Genomic DNA, 24,038 nt, shown 5'->3' with positions numbered 1-24,038 from the left:
CAAGATCGATCTATGGATCACGGGGGCGCGCACCAATACGTGACGAGGATCGTCACGCTGGATACACTAAAAGCAAATCCGGTCGAGCCGGACACGGCAGACAAGACTCGTATGAACCGCGTCGCGATATAGCCCGACACAGAGGCGCCGCACACCCCTTATGCTTCACTGATGAAGTAATGGATCACGAATTCCCAGAAGGGTTTAAACCCGTAAACATCGAATCATGCGATGGTACTACAGACCCCGCGGTATGGATAGAAGACTTCTTCCTCCACATTCATATGTCCCGCGGGGATGACCTACATGCCATCAAGTATCTCCCGCTCAAACTCAAAGGGCCGGCTCGGCATTGGCTCAGTAGCTTGCCGGTAAACTCCATAGGAAGTTGGGAGAACCTGGCAGAGGCATTCCTGGACAATTTCTAGGGCACTTACATGCGACCGCCGGACGCTGACGATTTAAGTCATATAACTCAGAAGCCAGGGGAATCGGCCAGGAAATTCCGGACCCGGTTCCTAACCAAGAAGAACCAAATTGTTGACTGTCTGAATGCAGAGGCCTTAGCGGCATTTAAGCATAATATCCGTGATGAATGGCTCGTCCGGCACCTCGGCCAAGAGAAGCCAAAATCCATGGCAGCCCTCACGACACTTATGACCCACTTTTGTGCGGGCGAAGATAGCAGGTTGGCTCGTAGTACCAATACAACAAGCAAACCTGGCATGTCATAAGCCAGGGATAGCAACGGCAAACCACGAAGCAACAAACACAAGCACCGCAAATATGGTGAAAACGCCAAAAATACGGCAGTTAATGTCGGGTTCAGGGTCTCAAAGTCCGGTCAGCGGAAAGGGCCGCCCAAAAATACAAATCCAGGTCCATCCAGTCTGGACCGCATACTCGCTCGCCAATGCCAAATTCATGGCACCCCAGAAACGCCAGCCACCCATACCAACATAGAATGCTGGGTCTTCAAACAAGCCGGCAAGGCAGGCGCCAAAAACGAAGAGGGGTCTCAAAGCGACGATAGCGACGAAGAGCCCGGATTGCCGAACACAGGAGGGCAAAAGAAATCCCCCCCCATATTCAATCGGTGAATGTGGTAAATACCACCCAAATTGCCCACTTGGACCAGATATGCACCCTTAGGGACGGCGGCTCAACGGAACTCGTCGTCCCATAATATAAGCTAGGGCCGGTCACCTTCAACCACACGGATCGTCCGGTTAACGCCAATCGGGGCAATCTAGCCGCACTAATCCTCGACCCAATAGTAGACAGGTTCCACCTCACTCGAGTCCTTATGGACGGAGGTAGCAGTTTAAATCTGCTTTACCAGGATACAGTGTGCAAGACAGGCATCGACCATTCAGCGATCAAGCCCACTAAAGCCACTTTTAGAGGCATCATACCAGGCATGGAGGTTAGCTGTACAGGCTCCATTTCCCTTGAGGTAATCTTCGGATCACCAGAAAATTACTGTATCGAAGAGTTAATCTTCGAAATCACCCCTTTCTGCAGTGACTATCAAGCACTGCTCGGGCGAACCGCGTTCGCTCGATTCAACGCAGTGCCACATTATGCCTACTATAAGCTCAAAATGCCCGGTCCACGCGGCGTCATCACGGTTCATGGCAAGTCTGAACCTTCCTTCAGCACCTACAAATACATCACTGCCTTAGCAGCAGGAACAACGAGCAACACCTTGCAGCCGAACCTCGAGTCAACGCACAGGCTCCCGGACACCATCAAGGGCTCCGAACTACTTCGCAGAAGGATACCCCGGCTCGTCTAGAGCTCAACTAAACACTCCAGCGAAGGCCATGACAGGCCGAACTCAACTGTTCAACCGCCCTCCGGCACGCAAACATTTCTTATATTTCGTTCGCAGGTTCACCTTTGCACCGACCAGGACGGACTCCACAGAGGCAGCTCGAACGTGTCAGGGGATCCTTAGACATTCCCTGCAGCGAACGTCCGGCTACAATACAAATCCGCACTCAACCTCTTCCCCTGGTCATAGCAGGTTCTGCTATCACAACTCCTTTTTTATCACATTACTTGTACCCATACGCATAGACGTATTATTCAAATACAACATGTGGATTTATATGACGTTTACCTATTGATTATTTCTTATCGAAATCATTTCGTTAAATGGCATCCGTACACAGCGATATGCCTTAAATATGCCAGGGGCTTCGTTTTCCCCATAACAGGGCAATAAAAGTCTGAACACCTTCATGGAAGTTCGGCACCCCGAACTTATAGCATTATATGCATCAGCTCTGAATCATGTCTTGGGTCAATAGTTGGGTTTGCCCGGCTCCCATGTTTTGGTACCTTATGTTCCGCTATATCGGCTAAGGTAGCACTGGGAGAACTACTGCGATTGTGTCCCGGTTCTTCCGGATGAGCACCTCAGTAGAGAAAGCCGAAAACTGACTATCATGATACGGGGAGAGCTGGTCAGCTGTTCGAGCGGTCACAAAATCTTTAAGGATTTCTCCCGCATAATGCCATAACCAATGCAGCGTGCGATGGATCGGCTTTTTCTCCGATCAGGCGCTTATAGAGCCCCTAGTACGGTCTTCCGAACACAAGGGGCTGCGCCGACCATACTAAAGCTCCTATGGCTAAGTGAGAGTGATAAAGCCCTATAGTCTGATTGACTGGTTCATTGTGCTGAGCACCTCCTTCGGAGGACCCAAAACTGGGATAAAGAGTGCTCAGGTTTATCCCGAACACCCCCGTACTCCTTACGTGGGGGCAGAAGCCGACGACAGGCCACCTCTCAGCCTTAACATACAAACGGCCACACAGGAGGGTAAACTTTTATATAACAGGCGACATACCAACGACCTTGTTCAAACATTACAACGGACAACATGATCGGCATTCATGGAAATATAATGTCCTTGGTACATAGCTCCGCTGCAAGGTAGGATCCTTTCAGGACACTCTTATAATACAATTCGGGCTTGCGGTGCTCCTTCCCCTCAGGCGGTCCCTCGGTCACTAGCTTTTCGGCATCCATCTTCCCCCAGTGCACCTTTGCGAGGGCGAAGGCCATTCGCGCTCCTTCTATACAGACTGACCGCTTGATGGCGTCAAGTCGAGGGCAAGTGCTTACAAGCTGCCTCACAAGCCCAAAGTAGCTTCTTGGAATCGGCTCGGCAGGCCATAGCCGGATAACCATATCTTTCATGGCTAGTTCCGCCGCCTTATGCAGTTCGATCAGCTGTTTCAGTTGATCGGCAAAAGGCACCGGATAATTCGGTGCCAAATACTGTGACCAAAAGAGCTTATCGGCGGTGTTCCTTCCTTCGGCTCGGTAGAAGTGAGCGGCATCTGATATACTGTGAGGTAGCTCGGCAAATACACCTGAGAAGTCCGGATTTACAATCAGAAACATAGTTTTCCCTTCAAATACTTGCTTTAGGAAAAGCCTTACCCGTCGTGATCTTTCTCGCCTCTTGGATCCCCTGCAGGGCGCTTTGGGTTTCCCCCTAGGCGTCGCTCGTGGCTTGATGCGCCTTACTGAGTTCAGACTCTTTCTCCGTTAAACTCTGCTCCAGGGCCTCGCATTTACTTACGGCCTCTTGCAGCTCCTGCTCAGCTTTAATAACTCTAGCTTCGTGTTTCTCACGAAGAGTCCGCTCCGTGGCCGCCTTTTTCTCGGCCTCGGCAACGGCCCTTTTGAGGGCCTCGACTTCGGTCATAACCCCTAGCACAAATTATGCGGCTTATTTCATACTGAACATTTATTTCACAATAAATGCGCGCAACGCTTGTGCATACCTTGTTTATCCCTCAACTGCATTTTTAATTGGCCAATTTCTTCTATGGCCCGCTCCAGACTTTGATTCAGTCCGGAGATCTCCGCAGTATGAGAGGAAACAGCCGCTACAGGTATCTGCTTGGAACAGAAGAGAAATCAATATCACTCAATGAGTCTTCCTGTGATCATCAATGCGATCCCCTGTCCGGTTCCTTCTGTCACGGAACAGGGTATCAGGGGCTACTATCTATACTATGACACTCTTCGGTAACTTATAAAACATACCTCAAAGCCTCTTATAAGGCTGATACAGGCTTCATTCAGTCCACTCTCGGTTAACTGAATCTTCTCAATCACCGCACCCATAAGGGCATGGTGTTCGTCAACAATGGAGGCGTCTCGTAACGCCACCAACAAAGCATCCGACACCTCTGGATGGACAGAGGTCGCCGACGGAACAGGCACGCACCCTCCAGCCGAAGGAGGCTGCCTTCCTGATTCTGGAGCCATATAAACCTCTGGAATCGCATCCGGTGAGGAGCCAAACTCAGGGTCACCCCCGCCGTCAGACCCTATGGGAATCTTTTCCCCCACGTGTCCGGCCCCTGTGGTTTGACCTCCAGGCGCCGCCTTCATGGTTTCTTCCTTTCCTCCTTGGCCGGGGTCCTTCTGGGACGAAGCCTCAGTGTTATGCACCTGTTTGGAGGAAGAGGCCTTTTGGGGCGTCCCACTCTCCATAGCATTCGAGCTCAGCAGGTCCTCTGATGAGGATTGTTTGGTATGGTACCTCACCGGACTACCAAAAAATATGGCTTAAGGTTAAAATACTAAGCCACAATGAGTCTGGACGCTTAAACGTACTCGGATTTTATATACTTACGAGTTGACCAGGGGCTGGGCCCTGGGATCCCATGCCAGGCCGCTGTCGGCGGCGTCAGTGGACTCCTCTGGAAGAGAAGCCCTTCCCCTTTTGGGCAGTTCGGCCTCCAAGGGTGCGGAGCCCATCCTCTTCCTCTTTCCCCCTATAGGGGATTCATCTTCATCCTCCTTTTTATCCTCTTCGGAGGCGGAACGGGCATCAGAGCCTTCGGGTATTGTGTTCGAAGTGCCGCGACGACGAAGGCCGCCTCGGGTCTTTTCGGCCTCCTTTTCCGCCGTCTTCTTCGGCACCTTGTAGGGTGCCGAGACCAGCATCTTCATCAGAAGTGGGATGGCCGGGTCTTCGGGCAACGGGGCCGGACAATGGATCCGCTCCGCCTTCTTCGTCCAGCTCTGGGGGAGTTGAATAAACATGCGTTAAGCGCTTCCTTTGGGTCATGCGGATAGAAAAGTTTGATAAACTCACTGAACTTGCAGGGCGGGACAGTTGGTACCCGCGGTCTTCGGCGGAGTTCGGCCATGATTTGTTGGACTTGAAAAGCACCTTCCAAATGTCCTCGTGCGAGGAGCCGAAGAACCTTCGCAAAGTTTGGTGCCTGGCCGGATCGAAATCCCATAGATTGCAAGTCCGGTGTTGACAAGGCAGTATCCGGCGGACTAACATCACCTGGACTACGTTGACAAGTTCAATGTTCTTATCTCCCATATCTTTAACATGCGTCTAAAGCACCGACAGTTCGTCGGACAAGGACCAGTCCAGGCCTTTCTTGACCAAGGATGTAAGCCGCAGAGGGGCGCCGGATCGAAACTCGGGAGAGGCGGCCCATTCCTTGCCGCACGGCTTAGTGATGTAAAACCACTGTTGTTGCCACTCCTTGACAGAATCATTAAAGGTTCCCGTTGGCCATACAACGTTGGGAATCTTGCTCAACATAGCGCCCCCGCACTCGGCGTGCTCGCCGCCCACCACCTTGGGCTTCACACTAAAAATCTTCAGCCATAAACCGAAGTGCGGCGGAATACGGAGAAAAGCCTCGCACATGACAATGAATGTCGATATGTTGAGGAAGGAGTTAGGGGACAGATCGTGAATATTGATCCCATAATAATACATGATTCTATGGACGAATGGGTGGAGGGGAAACCCTAGCCCGCGGATAAAGTGAGGGAGGAATACAACCCTCTCGTGGGGTTCTAGAGTAGGGACGATATGTCCCGCCATCGGGAGACGGTGGCTGATTTTCTTGACCAGATACCCGGCCTCCCGAAGCTTTTTGATATCCTTCTCTCAGACGGTAGAGGCCATCCATTTGCCTCCTGCTCCGGATCCGGACATCTTTGGAAGACCTTTTGTGGGTACAGAAGGTGAACGCTTGGGCGCTGGAGCCTGAGCAGAATGGAATGAATCAGGAAGAAGGCGTGGGTGAAAAGAGTGAATCCTAATCCCTTTATAAGGGCGGAAGAGGCGATGCGCCTCCCCACTCGCCTGGTAAAACCTCTTATTCCCCAAGCGCCGTAATTGATGGCGCGGTTGGGTTACCCGCATCCGTATTGATGAGAATCCTGTGATAAGGGGACACGATCTCTGCTTTGACAAGACGTGCCAAGGAAACCACCTCGCGATGTGTGTAGTAGCTGGTTGAGAAAAACGGTTCGAATAATGACCGGGCCGTGGCGTGATGTCATGCTGTCAAATGTGTCAGCAGATTAGATCTGTGGAAATATTATTCTCTCTACGGTGGTATGTGGAACTTGTTTTGCAGAGCCGGACACTATCCTTGTGTTCAAAATCTTCTATGGAGTATTCGGAGGAGGAACCCGCCTTGCAATGCCGAAGACAAAACTGCGCGCCGGACTCATTGTCATTGAAGCCTGGTTCAGGGGCTACTGAGGGAGTCCTGGATTAGGGGGTCTCCGGACAGCCGGACTATATTCTTTGGCCGAACTGTTGGACTATGAAGATACAAGATTGAAGACTTCGTCCCGTGTCCGGATGGGACTTTCCTTGGCGTGGAAGGCAAGCTTGGCAATACGGATATGTAGATCTCCTCCCTTGTAACCGACTTTGTGTAACCCTAGCCCCCTCCGGTGTCTATATAAACCGGAGGGTTTAGTCCGTAGGACAACATACAATCATACCATAGGCTATCTTCTAGGGTTTAGCCTCTACGATCTCGTGGTAGATCAATTCTTGTAATACTCATATCATCAAGAACAATCAAGCAGGACGTAGGGTATTACCTCCATCAAGAGGGCCTGAACCTGGGTAAACATCGTGTCCCCTGCCTCCTGTTACCATCCGCCTTAGATGCACATTTTAGGACCCCCTACCCGAGATCCGCCGGTTTTGACACCGACAGCGTTGAAGCAGATCTGCGACGGTAGACGGGTGCATCAGGGGATAAGTCCCGTTGCAGTGGAAGAGAAGGTCGTGTGAGCGGCCCCGACAAAGAGGATGATGGCGCTAATGAAGCGAGAGGACGCGATGCAAGGCTCTTGGTCCGTCGCCGTGGATGAGAAAGATCCATCTCTAGCAGTGGACGACGCGGTCTTGGTAGGCGCTCCGTCATGGTGGAGGACGGCGATGATGGATGTGGTGGCGGACGGAGGTGGCTGGTGTGGGGATGGTGTTCTAGCACGAACGGTGTATGAATGGGAAAATGGAGGGAGAGGTACGGGGAACCATGTTTTTGGGACACGCCTGTCTGAAATATGGGAAAGTTACGAACTTAGCCCCCGTATAAAATTTCGACGTCTCGTCGGTTGGGGATAGGATGGTAATCTCACATCTCGCCAATATTTGCCCAGAGTGATTTTAGGCGAGGAGAGGGTGTTTTGGCGCCCATGGTTGGCGCCCATGGTGTATGAACGGGGCTGATAGGTAGGGCGGTTGTGTCACATCTGGGTGAAGTTACAAACCTGCCCCTATTGAAAATATTTGCCTACATCGATTTCGACCGAGTCGAGTTTCTTTTGCCGCCCATCGTGTATGAATGGGGAAATGGAGGGAGAAACAGAGGTCTTTCGGACGAGCTTGAATCAAATGTGTTTTGCCGCCCATGTTTGGCGCCGAACATGTCGGAATGGGCTCAGAGCCAGTCGTGTCACGTCTAATTGAAGTTACTAACCTACCCCTATTGAAAGTAGTGGAAATCGGGCCAATGTATTGTCCGTGTAATGGGTAGACAGTAATTTTCATCTCCCAAACACTTGGCTACGGGCAGCCGATGTGGGATTGGACATTTTGCTGCTTCTTTCGAATTTTGGGACAACAAGCATCCACGTTTACCTTGGCAACTAAATTTGAATCCATTTTGTATTCCTATAAGAATCTTTATAAATCATTCTATGTGTTTTTATATATCTTCAAAAGCACGACAAAGATGTATTCCATTGTCATATATGAATATGATTTACAAATGCCGATGCTCAAATTCGGAAGCTAGAATCTAGTTTAAGGTGAATTCGAATATTTGGAACACTTTATGTCCAACTCAAATGTCACACGCGGCATAATGTGTACTCCCATTTAGATATGTACACAAGCGATGTATCAAGATTCAAATACCGAGTCAACCAACCAAGAATGTACATAACTAACAGACATATAAACACTTATAGAGTATATGGATCAATAATATCAACTAAGATACATAAGCCAGGCCGCTGTACTTTTTTTTGCTAGAACAACATCCTTTTTTTAGCGAAGCTACTACAGCATCTTGGCCCTTTCCGATGCGTGCCACTTATGGTCCATCTATACTACTATTATTGTTGAATGCACATTCAGCCCAATTGGCATATTTGTAGGTCTAGCACAACAATCAAAATGAAATGTCTTCGAGTCTTATCAATTAATACAGACTTGTGCTCAAATAAAATTATAAACCAAAAACCAAAAAACAATTATTACATGATCTCTAAAACAAATGGTTTGATTGATTACATGAACAAACAACACAAAGGATATTCAACGATGGAAAGAACATTTCACCTATGATTTACCAAGTGGGAATTTAATTTCCTTTTTTCCTTCGGGACCTTAACAATGCGGTCAGTCTTAGCTTGCTTCATTTTGAAATCCACCAAATATTTAATGGTTGTCTTGGGTACTGCTTGTGATTGTGTTGTTTGCTTCCTCAACATGTCAACTTCATCTCTAAGTGCGGAAGCAGAATCTCTTTCTACCACTAGTTTAGCCTCTAGAGCATCAACAGTTGGCAATTCATGATGCACGATTGGGCCGATGCCACTGTTGTGGGATGATACAACGTCCATGGGGACCTCGCTCTTTGATCTTGGGCTAACCTATTTTGCCATTAAAGTTCCGATTGGATTCCGAAAAGTTAAAGTTAGCAAAACATCTCAACTAGGAGTTATAACAGCAAACCAGTTAAACAAACAAGGAATTAAAGAGTTTCACTTGGATGCTGAAAAGTAGTTATTAACATCATTGTAACCGATTGCTGCAGCAGCAAAGCAGTTAAACAAACAAGTTTTACAAAAGGTACCTATTGTGGCATTGGAGTTTCTCTTGGATCCTGAAAAGTTGAGTAGCCAGTAACGTGATTAGAGCAACCGGTTGCAGCAGCAAAGCAGTTAAACAAACACGTTTTGCAAAAGGAACCTGTTGTGGCATTGGAGTTTCTCTTGGATCCTGAAAAGTTGAGTAGTCAGTAACTTGATTAGAGCAACAAGTTACAGCAGCAAACCTGTTACACAAATATATTTTTGAAAATGTAACTCCTGTGCAATTGGACTTCCAATTCGATCCTGAAAACTTGAAGTTGGTAAGATGATTACAGCAACAAGTTACATCAGCGAACCAGGTAAACAAGGAAGTTTCTGAAAACATACCTGTTGTGCCAACGGAGTTTCAGTTGGATCCTGCAAACTTAAATGTTAGCAATCAATAAGTAAAGTTTTGCAAGAGCCATAAGAAACTAACATCAAACTAGTAAAACTAACCAGTTTTGGCAACGTATTTAATTACACATGAACTAGTAAAACTAACAAGTTCTTGGCAACGTATTAAAGTAACAAGTCGGTACCGTTTACCAGCAACACCGACATCTGTAAAAAAATTGATGTAAGCAAAATGATTCCGACACATATATAAGTTAAAAAGATGGTGTCCCTCATATAAACCTGACAGTTGTCTATCTATGAACATGCAAACATTACTAGTGCTACATGTGATAACAGCAAACCATTTAAACAAACAGGGTATCAGAACGTAAATTACACGTGAATTCTGCTGCACACTAGAAGTACATATGACCAACTATCTACGTGCTTAAGTAGCTATTTAAGTTCAGGCAAACAGGTAACTCTTAACAGTAAGTATCGAACACATAGATAGACGCAGTCTATAATAGGATTAACAGGCTATGGCATTATGTAATCAGTAGCAAACTAAATTAAGCCAAGCAACGTAATTGAACAATTTTGCAATAAGTGGCTAACTAAAATTCCAAGAAGTAGATAACTGAACTTACGCTAGCTCTTTGTATAGGCACACTGCAACTTCTTTTTCGCTTACAAGGTTCTACGAAGGAGTCCATGGCATTAATTGCTTGGATACACAGTCCCAATACTTCTTTCTTCCCACACTGCATTGGTAAGTCAAATGGTTAATCCCGTAAGATGGTGCATCCTTGATATGTTATATGAGGACGTGTAGTCAGACTAGTTGTAGCCACACACATCACACTGACTTTTACTGTATATTTCATGTGATTACATTTGACATATCGAGATCTAAGCAATCTACAATAGGATGAAAAGACTGGCATCCTTCACATTATTGGCGAACTCAGTTCATAGAAACAAGCAATTCAACCATTTTGTGGGTAAATCAAAAGCGCCACTGGAATATTTTTCACTATCCCAATCATACACACAAAAAGGGGCGACGCCACCATAGGGGCTGGTATGGGCAGCCGTCTCGGGTGGCTGGAAAGTGTGCACCTAGTTTGAGTCGTCCAGGTTGGCCCATGCTAGTTTTGTTAGGCCCAACGCATAAGCAAGCAATGTAAAAAATGAAGAAAAATGTTTCAATTTGGATGGGACAATAACGTAAGTGCAAGGCAGGCCCTATAGCTGGCTCGTGGCCCAAACAAGCGCCTCCCATATCGATTGACTGCATGAAAAATCTCAATTCGTTCGCTCCAGCCTCCAGTTTGGTTCGCTCCTAACCTAGCCGCCGCTGGACAGACCAACACAGCACTTCCTCGTGCCCTCATTGGAGGGCGGTCACCGGGCTTCAATCGAATGGAAGGACAAGAAGATGAAGATCCAACCCTGGGTGTAGCCTGCGTGGGAGGCAGCGGCGGCAGCACGGGCATGGCATTGAGCCTGCGCAAACGGATAGTCGCAGCTTGCAAGAGTAGCATGCGCAACGAGCAGGTACATCACATCCCTGATTATATCTAATTCAACTGTTCAATTTCTGGCCAATAGCTAAAGCTGACGGTGTTGTAAAACTGCTTGTATGTAGGGAATTTATGAGAAAATGAAACCAATTTCTGCTTATTTTATAACTCCCCCAATCAATACTGAACTGACTGAATCTGATGTATCTAATCAAGTTTTCAGTGCAAACATACAAGCTCATGTGGTTCTTGAGCCTGAAGTGTCTAATGAACAGACTGCTAATGAAGGATTTGATGCAAACATTTTACATGCTCCTGGTGATGAACATATAGTGTCTAATAAGGGATCTAATGCAAGCATTTTGCAAGCTCTCATTGAAGGATTTAGTGTCTAATGATGATCTTCTATGTTGAGAGAGACATAGAGATTTGCAGGCATTAATGCCAAGCAAATTATAGTACATTTTCATGGCTTGAGGAAACGTCGAGGCCATCTACCAGAAAGTCCCCGTATCATGACAGTGTAGCATAAATACTTTTCTAATCTGTTGTTTAAAACTATTGGCATACTTGTGTGGGATAGATATACTGATATGCAGTTTGCGCACTAGTTATAGGTGCAATTACACTTCGATATTTTCAGCCAGAGAACGAACAATTCAAGTAGGTACAGACCATGTTAGTAGTCCTTGTACACCATTTTGCATTTTGTGTTTTTTGGTGCTTGCATCATTTAGTGTTTTATAATCTGAACTACTTTGGATCATTAGCTAGTTTTCAAAGTGCATGTAGCTTCACATTTCTCAAGTTATGTTGATTTCCGGAGTGCAAGTGCCTTTGTATTTTTTAAGTTAAATGTTCTCCCTTGGTAACTTGAATTCGTGGATCCGCCACTACACACAAATCATACACACATGCCAGTATGAATTAAATGAAATGCAGGGACTTACGCTAGCTCGTTGTACAGGCTCACTGCAGCTCTGCTTGCGCTTGGGATGTTCCATGTACAAGTCCATGTTACCGCTTGCTTGGATGTGCAGGCCTTGTGCTCCTTGCATCCCCCTCTGCATTTTTGACACGGCGAATGGTTGATCAAATAAGAGGAATCGACCTTGCTGTTGTACCAGAGGATAGATACTTACAAGGTTATACGGGTGTGCGGGATGTGTACCAGATCCCGTAGCGTCGTCATGCTTCGCTAAAAAATGGTTTTGCTTGTTTCAGATGATATCTCCAGAAGAAATAAGAGTTAAAGTCAGAGTTGCATAGGCGTGTAAGCTAAGAGAGCTGCGAAAGGATATCCAAACATCGTCGGAACAGTGCACAAGGGAGTGATGTGTGGATACCTAGTTCAGGCCGGCATTTGGGCATGCTCGCCTAGCTAGAGTGCGGGTCACTTTAGAGTCGTTGAGGGTGATGCGCTGGCTTTGGCTGGCTGCGCACGGATGCAGATCTTGTGTGGCAGCGGAGCGCTACGATGCGATGGACGAGACCATTGGTGAAGCCCCAATGGCCTCGGGGGCGGAGGTGCGACAATGTGCTCGATGAAGTAGCCCTGGTGAGGTGGGAGACGGCGTCGGTGAAGCGCACCTGATGCGGTGGAAGTCGGTGTCTGTGAGGCACGTCGGATGCGGCGGCCGATGTTGTTGGTGGACCACCTGGTGCGGTGGACGAGGGCATAGATGAGGTAGCTCTGGTGCAGTGGTGAAGCGCGACCGTCGTCTTGGTCATCTGGCATAGAGGTGGGGAAAGAGACGAGACGAGGGGTGATTCAAACTTTGCTTGGGTTGGCGGAGAATTGGGGATTTGAGCAATCTGGGCACGGAAGGGGACGGTGGAGAAGGGAGATTTTGTAGGGCTGGAATTGGGGCCGCCAGATATTTCAATCCAAAACGTGGAAGCATGAACTTATTTTGTCGTCGTCCTTTTTTGGGGGGGAGGGAGTGGGGTGGGTGGCTGGGTGCTAAGCGTCCGTACGACACACGCGACCACCATGACACGACCCTTGTGATGGCCTGGCTTATTAGGGATGATAGACTACTCATATCAATAAGGAATTCCTTCTTTTCCGGTAGCCCATTCGGACAGAACTCCAAAGTTAAGTGTGCTCAGTTTGGAGTAGTGTCAGGATGGGTGACCGCCCGTTAAGTTGTTCTTGGGTGCGCATGAGTGAGGACAAAGTGCGCAGAAAAGACTAGTATTGATCTGTGGGGCCAGTCTAGATCCCGCCAGGAGTAACGACCACCGGCGGGTGTGTCTGGGGCGTTACAAGTTGGTAATCAGAGCCGACCCTCGCGTTTACACGGATGTTTGCGGACAGGTGCGCGGTCATGTTGTTCATGACGTTTGTGACCCGTCGTGGCACCCGGCATGGCACATGTACCGGACTGGACGCACAGACGTATGTGCCAAGAGGGAACGTTCATGTGGCCCGGCGAGGACGTCGGTTCCTCTGAGTGGGGGTGTATGTGATGGCCTGGGTTATTAGGGATGATAGACTACTCATATCAATAAGGAATTCCTTCTTTTCCGGTAGCTCATTCGGACAGAACTCCAAAGTTAAGCGTTCTCAGCTTGGAGTAGTGTCAGGATGGGTGACCGACCGGGAAGTTGTTCCCGGGTGCGCATGAGTGAGGACAAAGTGCGCAGAAAAGACTAGTATTGATCTGTGGGGCTAGTCTAGATCCCGCCAGGAGTAACGACCACCGGCGGGTGTGTCCGGGGCGTTACAAGTTGGTAATCAGAGCCGACCCTCGCGTTTACATGGATGTTTGCGGACAGGTGCGCGGTCATGTTGTTCATGACGTTTGTGACCCGTCGTGGCACCCCGCCATGCACCGGACTGGATGCACAGACGTATGTGCCAAGAGGGAACGTTCCTGTGGCCCGACGAGGACGTCGGTTCCTTTGAGTGGGGGTGTATGTGATGGCCTGGGTTATTAGGGATGATAGACTACTCATATCAATAAGGAATTCCTTCTTTTCCGGTAGCTCATTCGGACAGAACTCCAAAGTTAAGCGTGCTCAGCTTGGAGTAGTGTCAGGATGGGTGACCGACCGGGAAGTTGCTCCCGGGTGCGCATGAGTGAGGACAAAGTGCACAGAAAAGACTAGTATTGATCTGTGGGGCCAGTCTAGATCTCGCCAGGAGTAACGACCACCGGCGGGTGTGTCCAGGGCGTTACAACCCTGGTCTGCCTGGTGCGCCTACATTTGAGAGGAGAGTTGAGAATGCAGATGAATCTTCTTTCATTTGCAAACGAATCGGTATGTATTACCATGCCCGTGTTTTCCTTGCAAATAATTAGTCATTCGAAACGAGATACTATATATTAATTAATGAGGAGTTATTTGAAAAAAACGAAAATGTATCCATGGTATCCACGCTAACGTGGATTAAAGTGTGTGTCACATAATTAGTTATTTGAATTAGAGTGTGTGTCACATAAGGATCTCCAATTCTAACGTGGATTTCGCATTTCACTGTATCCATGCTACTTTTTAAATACAAATTCATATGTATATGATGAACACCATGGTAGTGAGAAAACTTTTGGATGGATTCAAACATATGACCTACAAAAATAGCACAACAATCGAATCAATGTCAACTTTTCCAAACCTAGTATGGCACGAATTCGAATTAATTACCCATATGCATGGTCCTTAGTTCAAATCTTACAATGTACACCGAATTGAAACATCGATATTAAGTCTAGTAATATCTACATTCAAATGTTGTTTTAGCCCCCCCCCCCCCCTCAACACACATGCTACATACTTCCTGTATCGATCAATCTTCCTCTCCTAACCACCTTAGGAAGCTATCGGTTTCCGACACACGTTCATTATTTCTCTCCATGTTTCGATCTCTAACTCTCTCAACTATACAACCCCCTTTTTCCACTCTGTTACCAAATGTATTTACCTCACACACCCGCCATTGCACCCCATGCCGAGCTCTCTCTCCCTCCCACCCTCTCTCACAAGATACATGCATTGCCTATCTAGCCCCCAACCTCTCATGCGCACGCACGCACGTTGTCTATCTAGGTCACTCCCTCAAGACCGTCTCACTCTTTCTTCCGCACGGCGGGCCACACTCGCTCAATCTCGCTCTCTTTATCTGAGTCTCGATTAACCTCGTTTTCTTTCACACACAAATGATATATCTCCCTGTTTGGGCCTCGATCGACACACTTTATACTCTATCACGCAGATTGTCTATCTAGGTCAGTCCATCCAAGCCGCCCCCACTCTTTTGACCTCATGGCGGTCCACGCTCGCTCAATCTCTCTCTCCCTCCCTCTCTCTGTCTGCCTCCATTTGTATGTCTCGATTGACCTCGCTCTTTCTCGGACACAAATGATATATCTCCATGTTTGAGCCCAAATCAACATATTCATATTGTATACTCTCTCACGCACATTGTCTATCTAGGTCACTCTCTCCAACCCGTATCACTCTTTCGATCGCACGACGACCCACACTCGCTCAATCTCTCTCCATTTATATATGTAATCAATTGACCTTGCTTCCTCCGACGCACAAAATATATCTACATGTCTATGACTAGATCATCTCTCAAGATCTATCTTACAACCCTCACCCTTCCCAAAAGCTCAATCGAACAATATCTCTCCAGAGCATATATATATCTTTTCAATGAATGTCGGACCACACTCACTTTGTCTCTCTATCTATATGTCTCTCGATTGACCTCGCTTTCTCACGCCGTATCTTCCACACATTGAAACTACCTCTCCATCCCTCGCAAAGACGAACCTATTTACATTGCGAGGGGGACTCCAACCTTGGATTAATTTGTGTAGGCATTTATTCCGGTGGTAGATTATATTTTCGTAGCATTCGGCCCACAACTACTCCAAACACCATTGCAACCCCCGCACCTCCCCCAATTGATTCCCTCTGGCTCGGTCATCGCTCTCTCGCACGTCCTTTCTCGCCTTCAACGTCGCACCATACAAAACTACACACCGATAGTCCACTTGGAATGGAACAAATTTCGACCCGCAAATTAAAGTGCCACAAACTACACACCGAGGGGCCCCCTGTCATGAATCAAATTTGGACCCGTATACAAATTAAAAAATAAAGGACGAGAATCGAACATGCGACCAGGGCCTTCAAGCCGCACGTCAATAGGCAACATACATAGAACAGCAATGTTTGTTGTACCCCCCTTTGTTCATATAATGTTTTTATATTACCACAGCCTATTTAATGGATAGCATGTAATATAATTTTTAGTACATTAGTGGGACCAGCTCGTTAGCACGTACTATTCGCCTTCACTTACTGGTGGGTTCCGTGTGTGCTCTCTCTCTCCCCCCTTCTGCGTTTAGACGCACGGGCAAACACGAAGAACTCGTGGGCGACATTGTCGTTGACCATATCTCGACATGTTCACAAGTTACGGCACCAGTTTCACGTACTAGTAGTACTAGTCAATGTGTACATGCAATGCATGTTAATTTGGAAGTATATTAAGTGCATGCAGATATTAAGTAGGATATTATTTGCGTGTTATTATGTGATTAGCACTATTTTTGGCATGAAATTAACTGCACGCTAAACATGTTGAGCGCTTGACATTGAAGTAGTCTAGGTCGTTGGATGAGAAGGAATACATGTGGCTTGATGACGTTTTATATTTAATTTGATACGGCTCTAGCAGAACATTCAATCGATCAAACCATAGATTTCATTCAGTCTGACTCCGACTTTACATTCATACAACAATCGATCTAAAATAAATGGAAATGATAAGTGTTTAGATTTTAAGCATGGCAATCCAAACATTTTTCATGGCAAATTTAGATTACGCGGCGGCGGGGGCGTCTTGCGGTGGGAAGCGGCTCCTCTACCGTGCTCTGTGTGTCGTCGGGCCACTGGCCGACGGCGAGGGTGACGGCATCGTCTTGCGCCGTTGTTGGCGTACTCCTGGACGTTGGGCCTAGCTTCAAGGAAGGCCACAATGTTCTGGACTTCAGTCTCCAGGAGCGAGTCAACTGGCGGGAGGAGGCGACTGGCGTTGGTGTAAGGAAGCGGTCGACGGCGGCCATCCATGCCGCTGAGGGGGGCACTGGCACCCGTGCGGGGATAGGCGCTGGCAACGGCGCGACAGAGACATTCCTGTGCACGGGCACCGGCACGGGCACCGGCACGGGCATGCACGTCAGTGCACGTGCAGGCGCATGTGATGGCAGGTGCACGGGCACTGGCACGGGCGTGCGCGTCAGTGCACGCGCAGGTGCATGCGCTGGCAGGTGCACGGGCGCGTGAAAGTCAACAAGGACCTCGTGGAATCCCATGGCATCAAGCTCGGCGACAATGTGCGGCAGAATAAGGCGCGTGAAAGTCAACAAGGACCTCGTGGAATCCCGTGGCATCAAGCTCGGCGACAATGTGCGGCGACAATCCCGTGGAATCCCGATCTTGGTGGTGTGCAGAATAAGGCGTTTTGGTGTGCAGAATAAGGTCTTAAGGGGTGTTATCATAATAGACCCACCCTATATATGTATATATATATCATACCTTAGGCACAGCTCAAGCTGGCAGATAATACAACGGAATTATACGTAGTCGCTAAGTTAGGCTCCATCAACGCCACTGGGCTCGTTGAGTGTAGACCATAACCCTATCGTCTCTTAATCTGTTGAGATCTGCACATGACAGATGCAGATGAGTACGTGGAATCTACTCACAAGTTGCAAAGGAAAGTATAACAGATTATATATGCAGGGTAAGTATTGGTGGAGGTTTCCTTTGCATAAAGCCAATTTTCTCCTATACTAAATTTTTATAAACTTCTTTTGAAATAATATGTTTTTAAAGGTAGGAGTGAGACACTTGGATATACGCACCAATGCTCATTCTCCAAAAATAGTTTAAAACATACATAAGGTTGAAGTGAAACACATTCACTATGCTCATTCCTCAACTTTAACCCTTAAAATAGATTTTTTTAGAAAAGAGAGGGGAGATTCTTCTTCAGTCCAAGTCTTCAGTTGCTCAAAATTGCCCGTAACCGGGGGCACAGCTAATCGATTAGGTTAAACCCTCTGCTGAGGTCGTACAAGTTCCCCACATGACACAACCAACCCCGTTTATCGTTACACACTTGGGTGTACGACTAGGAGGAGATTCGACGAAGCCTTTCCGTAACAGCACCCTATACCTGACCAAGCCGCCCGCAACTTAGGCAATGAAAGCCCCTCTCCGATGGCGGTCCTGAGGTAAGGGTTTCCCATTAGTACTAAGCTAAGCCAGAGCCCATAGTAGCATGTGGCTGTACTGGAAACTACATCAAACTGTACTTGAAAGATCTCATTCCCCTGGACGGCAAATCCCACCAAAAACCTGTGTGCAAGACCCCAGTCGGGCGCATTCACTGCAAGACCCCGATGGGCGCAATCACTTGTAGACGCTCCCGTCAATACCATTCCGCCCAGGGAGTAGAAGTAAAATAGTATATAGTTTTGGTTTTCAAAAGTTTCCACAAAATATTGCCCCAAAAGAGGGCAAGTTTATTTGTTTAAAACTTGTTTGATTTTCAACCCACCCATTTGTGCAAGTGCGGCCAAGCATGGTAGTTAGTCCTTATGGCTCTAGCTAAAAATAATACTTTGCAAAACTTTTATAAAATATGCATAGTATTAAAATTTAAAGAGATGTGCATAATATGAAAATATAGGTCAAAGCATGATCAATTTGCAACTTGCCTGAGTCTTGAAGTTGATTCCCTACTTGTTATCGCCAGCCCTTTACTTTACGGTATATCTAACGACGAAAGAAACTACTTCAACACACAACAATTCAAATAAAGATTCAAATTAACAATACAAACACATTCTTAGGATAATTATCATGTCGTGGCTATGTTTGAGATAAGAAGTTTCTTTGGATGGGAATTTGTCATAGATTTTATTCTAGGGTGGGTCAAGTTGGTTCAAGGGAAGATCATGGTGTTAATATATAGAGTGATTGAGAGACAAGTTTTGATAACCAAATTTCCCTAAAGAAACTATTTAGAATATTAGACTTGTGGTCGACTATGAGAATTGAAAAACTATGAGAATTGATAGTTATGAGTTTAGGGAATTGAAACTAATAATTGACTAACTCCAAATATGTGTGGTACTAACATATGACCATAGAATTTGTAGGGATCAATCTAAGAGATTTATCTAAGCATAAAATTTAATTGGTCGAAGATGTTAAATTATGAGTAAGGATGTTGTAGAGGCTAAAACATGAATTAAGCATGGTTAAAAAAATAAGGTATGGTCCTAGCAGGTAGGTATGGTTCTAATGGCCAATTTTTATATAATAAGCTTTTGGGTATGAATTATAGATTAAAAGATATAGAAAAAATATTCAATTTACCATTTAAATCAAAACTAAATTTTAGTTTGCTCAAAAGTGAAAATTTATAATTTCAGAAAAAACTACAGGTTCCCACGAATCCGGGGATATCTTATTTGTCGAAATCAGACATACGGTTTGGGAGATACGAATTTCCAAAGTTTGGTATTATTGTGAAGATGCAATACGGGATTTAATAGGCTGCCAGCAAGTGTCAAGTTGTGATTGTGCATACCCATTCATGTGTTATAGCGTCGTGATTCCAGAGTTAACGATGGAAATAAAAGAAAGGAGAGAGCTTACCGGCGTGAGACTGCCTGTGAGGTAGAAGAAGACGGCCGCAGGTCAGGTGTCATCGGCGTCGTCGTTCTGGTGATCTCCGGCGAATATCCAATAGCAGAAGATGTGCAGGGCGGTGAGGTAGAGACGTTGATGGCTGTGGAAATCTTGTGCCCGTCCTCTGGCACACATGTATGTTGGCCGGAGTGAAACATAACGCCGGCAGATTTCGGGTGCGCTACGGCCGGAGGATCGACGGGAGAAGGTGGTCGGCGAGGTGCGTGAAAGATAGACAAAGAGAAAGGAATAAGCGGGGGTCCTGGGACTCAACGACGGCGACGAAGTCGAGTGCGGACAGGGGCTACGGTTTGGAACTCCGGCGAGGAATTTACAGAGATGGGGAGGGGGATATGCTCCCGAAGGAGAGGGCTTCGAGTGAGGAGATTATGGACGGCGTCCTAGGCTTTTATAAAGGGTCAGGGGAGGGTCAGACCGAGCTGCATCGTGGTGTTAATGGCTGCAGTAAAAGCAGCAGTTTCCTCGAGCTCTAATGGCCATTAGGGGGTGCCTTAAGGCGCACTACTGAGGGGAGGGGTCGTGGGAGGCGAAGGGGACCGGTTCTGGAGGTTAGTGGGTGCGGCGAAGGGAAGGGAAGCGTTCGGTGCAGCCACTGTACGCCATGGCGGCCTCCTGGGGTGAATGCCAGGAGGAAGAAGATGTTGGCCTGTTGGAGTTACATGGGCCTGGCCCAATTTGGTAATCAACCCCTTTTTTGCTGTTTAAAAAAAGTTTATTTACAACAGGAATTAACATGTTCACATTTACGAAGTTACTACTTAGAGTCTAGGAACAATACTTTCAGAACGTGATAAAATTATTTCTGAGCACAAACTTGGGGTTTTATGAATACCCAAAATGACCAAGAAATATTAAATATTTCCAATAGTACTTTTGGAGAAGTCATATTATCTCCTCTCATATTTTATTTAATAATTTGGAAATATTTAAATGACATTGAAACTCCAAATATGATCCAATTCAAATGGAACTCCAAATATTCAAAGAACTTCGCACAAAATATTCTTCCACCTCATTTTGAGAAAGTCATTTTATTCTCACTCCATTTTTATTTGTGGTACATAGGTGTCCAAAAGAAAAGCAATTGGATTGAAATATTTGAAACAAGAATCAAAAGGTTTTATTTTCCCATGAAAATCATAGCAATTCACTCAATAATATCTTATTATTAACATTCCAAAATTTGAAAAAAAAATGGGATGTTACAAACTACCACCCTTAAAAGAAATCTCGTTCTCGAGATTTGCAGATTCTAGCAAGAAATAGGTTGTGTTAGGGTTCCTTGGGTTACTTTCCCAGGTTTGATCATATCATCTATAGGTTTGTGGTTTATCCTTCACATCTCGTCTGAGGGATGTCTTCCACTGGTACAATTCCTTATGCTTATGTTTCTCTAGCATATACTAGGTTTGAGGTTGTAGGCACCCATACCGAGCCTTAGCCGGTTTGTTGCTTGCATCCAATATCCTTCCAGGGTGTTAGGCGCTACCACCCTTATAAATAAACTTATGGGGATTCCCACAACTTCTTCATTCCCTGATAGTTCTTCATTGACCTCTTACAGGGAAGACTAAGCTAATTTTCAAAAGATCAAGCCTTGCTCAAAATCCACAAGTTCCAGAACTACCTATCGAGACTCTCATGGTGGTCAATAGATTCCGATGGAACTCCTTGAAGATCTTCACATTTTTTTTCCTCACCACTCGTCTACGTTAGGCAAGGTTGCCTATCTATAAGGGTAATATGTCTTACCATTCTATGGTTTTAGGCTTGTCGTATGGACACTTCTTCAGTCCAAGTCTTCAGTTGCTCAATTTGCCCATAACCGGGGGCACGGCTAATCGATTAGGTTAAACCCTCTGCAGAGAGGTCGTACACGTTCCCCACATGACACAACCAACCCCGTTTATAGTTACACACTTGGGTGTACGACTAGGAGGAGATTGCGATGAAGCCTTTCCGTAACAGCCCCCTATACCTGAGCAAGCCGCCCGCAACTTAGGCAATGAAAGCCCCTCTCCGATGGCGGTCCTAAGGTAAGGGTTTCCCATTAGTACTAAGCTAAGCCAGAGCCCATAGTGGCATGGGGCTGTACTGGAAGCTACATCAAACTGTACTTGGAAGATCACATTCCCCTAGACAGCAATCCCCACCAAAAAACCTATCTGCAAGACCCCAGTCGGGCGCATTCACTGCAAGACCCCGATGGGCGCAATCACTTGTAAACACTCCCGTCAATACCATTCCCCCCAAGGAGTAGAAGTAAAATAGTATATAATTTTGTTTTAAAAATTTTTTCTCAAACTTTGCTCCAAAGAGAGCAAGTTTAAAGTTTAAAACAAGTTTGGTTTTCATCCCACCCATTTTGTACAAGTGTGGCCAATGGTGAGTCTTGAACCTATGGCTCTAGCCAAATATAATACTTTGCAAAACTTTTATAAAACATGCATAGTATTAAATTTTAAAGAGTTATGCATAGTATGAAAATATAGGTCGAAGCATGATCAATTTGCAACTTGCCTTCGGTTTCGTAGTCACAAGGTTCTACCTCCTCGTAGAATTCACCTTCGCACTCGTCGCAATCTAACGCGATAAATAACTCAAGTAAGAGACTCGGCATATCCACATTCACATAACAATGATTCAAGCAAGCATTCAACACACAAATAACATCCAAATGAAAATCCAAATAACAACACAAATTATTCGATTGCCACTATCATAATTTCTAGGGCACGGTTAGGGTTGATATAGAATCAGGTGTGGTCTTGGAAGGAAATATGACATAGTAATATTCTAGGGTTGGAAATGATACTAAGTGAAGATCTTGGTTTGATATAGAAGACAGGTTGTGAGACAAGTTCTTACAACAAATCTATCATGAGATTATTTGGAATATTTGACTTGGGTTAAATAAAACTGGCATGGCATAAGTTTCAAGATAAAAGGATTAAATCCTTTATCTTGTAATTTCAAAGTTCTATGGTGATATCAAATGTCCAGAGAGGTTCCCTAGGGATCAATCTAAGAGTTTTACCCTATAATCAAATTTTATTTTAACTAAGTTATTAAATGATGATCCAAGAAGGTCAAATTAAGGTGTTGATGATAAAACATCATCTAAAATATGTTGGAAAAATTCATCCATCAGTTCCAACGGAAAGGTTAGGTCTTAAGGTCCAACTTCCATATATAAAACATTTTTATATGATTTACAGAATAAAAGATATAGCAAAATTATTCAAATTCATATTTAAATCAAAACTAAATTTTAATTTGATCAGAATTGAAATTTTATATTTTTATAAACAACTACAGGTTTCAACGAATCCGGGGGTATCTTACTTATCGAAATCGGACATACGGATTGGGAGATAGGAATTTCCAAAGTTTGGATACTTTTCTGAAAAACCAATACAAGAATTACATGGAGCTGCTACGTGTTAAATTCTGAATGGCTGATACCTCTTGGTTTTTTTAGAAGAAAAAAAGTGCTGGCTGCTTACGGGGATAGATGGCCGACAAGGTAAGGCAACAACGGCGGCTCTGGTTCGTGATATTCCAACAGTCTCCGGTGACGAAGGCAAGCTGACCAGCGGAGAGGAGGCCGAGGCAGACTTGATGGACGCGGAGGTGGGCTCGGTCTCGTCCTCGGGCGCGGTAGAGAAGACGCCGGAGTTGCGTGGAGCTCCGGTGGGTCATGTTCTTCATTGAGGTTGTGCTCCGGCTGGGTGTTTGAGAAGAATAATTCGTCAGGGGGGTTTGCAGTGATTGAATCGCCCAGAGAACTAGTTCGAGCGCGAGGGACATACCAGAGAGGTCGCAAGCTTCAATGGAAGAAGGCGGCATCGCTCAACTCCGGCGAGCAATTGCTCGGGAGTCGGAGGGATTTGGAGAGGGGTTCGTGGACTGGGAGATGCGGAGTGGACAGGGGTTCCTCGGGCGCCCTTTTATAGCATCGGGAAGAGCCGAAATGGAGCAGGGTGTTGTCAAAGTTAAGGGCATCAATGGCAGCCGTTTCCGTGTGGTAATGGCCATTAGGGCGTGCATTAAGGCGCACTACTAGAGGTGGGGGTCGTAGGAGACGAGGGGAACCGATTCAGGAGATCAACGGGTGGGGTGGGGGAAGGAAGGGAAGCGTTGGGCGAAGTCGCTGTAAGCCATGGCGGCTCCTGTGGTTAACGTGAGGAGGAAGAAGACCTCCTGTATACGTGAGGAGCTGGGCTGTAGGAGTTGGTTGGGCCTAGCCCAATTAG

This window comes from Triticum urartu, chromosome 2A (assembly GCF_056163025.1).
Source record: "Triticum urartu cultivar PI428250 chromosome 2A, HENAU_Tu73, whole genome shotgun sequence".
NCBI lineage: Eukaryota > Viridiplantae > Streptophyta > Magnoliopsida > Poales > Poaceae > Triticum > Triticum urartu.
Note: the sequence above shows the minus strand (reverse complement) of the source record.